Source organism: Nematolebias whitei, chromosome 17, assembly GCF_014905685.2.
Source record: "Nematolebias whitei isolate Nwh7 chromosome 17, NemWhi1, whole genome shotgun sequence".
NCBI lineage: Eukaryota > Metazoa > Chordata > Actinopteri > Cyprinodontiformes > Rivulidae > Nematolebias > Nematolebias whitei.
This window is the reverse complement of record NC_056514.1, coordinates 34,069,453-34,070,789: the sequence shown is the minus strand read 5'-3', so window position 1 is coordinate 34,070,789 and position 1,337 is coordinate 34,069,453. Positions and strand designations below refer to the sequence as shown.

At 39.1% G+C, this 1,337-nt stretch overlaps 1 protein-coding gene across 1 annotated transcript in view; it reads right to left on the bottom strand.

Moving 5' to 3' along the window:
• Positions 1–1,337, bottom strand: part of LOC119423535 (dnaJ homolog subfamily C member 7-like) — a 10,225-nt gene that overhangs the window by 219 nt on the left and 8,669 nt on the right. The window lies entirely within an intron of this gene.

Below are 1,337 nucleotides of genomic sequence, written 5' to 3'. Positions count from 1 at the left end.
ACCTACGAGCCGCTGAACCGAGCTGTTTACGTCGGAGACCCGGTCCGTCGCCGATTGGACCTGCGAGCCGCGGAAACCAAGGAAGCTAAACTACAGCTGTGGGATTTGGGAGCTGTTGCAACCGGGACCTGGTCTGTCACCGTTGGGGCTGCGAACTTCTGGACCGAGTGAATCGTGGGACCTGGAGGTTGTTGTCGCTAGTCCTCGGCTAGATTTGGCTAGGCCTCGGCTAACAACAAGCTAACAACATAAGCTAACAACAATAGCCTGAGAACCTCGTGGCTGGATCCTGTGCTTCTGAGAGTTGAGACCAATAATCCAGAAGTATCGTGAGTAATGCCGAGCAAACACAGATAGGAGATAGGAGACAAGTGTCGGAAAGTAATTCAGAAGATATGGAGGAAGTTAAAAAATCTTTGAACTTTTTGAGTGCTGAAGTGACTAAATTGAGTGCAAATATGACTAAATTATCAGCTAAATGTGATTTACTAACAGGACTGTCTGAAGAAGTGAGACAATTGAAAGAACTGATGACTAATAAAGACAAAAAAATAGCTGAACTGGAACAGAAAGTTGACGACATGGAACAATACACAAAAATAGACAATTTGGTGATCACTGGACTGGAAGTTAAGAACCGGACATATGCAAGAGTTGTTGCTGGTACTAACACTACAGAAGACGCACCACAGGAAGAACTACAGACTCTGGAGGAGCAAGTAGTGAATTTTTTACAAAGCAAACACATTGACATTGAACATGAGGACATTTCAATCTGTCACACCCTGCCCAACAAATCAGACAAAGTCAAACCATCCATAGTCATCAAGTTCATTAGCAGGAAATCTAGAAACCATGTAATAATGCAAGCAAAAAAACTGAAGGGAACAAATGTTTACATAAATGAACATCTAACTAAAAAAAATGGAAACATTGCACGTGAAGCAAGGTGGTTGAAAAAACAGAAAAAAATAGCATCAACTTGGACAAGAAATGGAAACATCTGGATCAAACTACAGGAAGGATCTCAGGCTAAGATAATAAAAGACCTGAAAGATCTGGAAAGACTAAAATAAGCTCAGGAAATGATAGATGATAAATCATTGACACAACTTCACAAGCAATGAATAATCAAAATATAAAACAAACAAATACATTAAACATGGCAACATACGAAGACTCAGAGTTTAAAATATACAATGTTGAAGATGCGATTGATACAAATTTTTTCCCTGAAATAAAAGACTGTGAATATTATAATGAAGAACAGTTTAATGACATCAATATAACTAATGGAGGTCTCTCTATTATTCACTTTAACAGTAGAAGTTTAAATG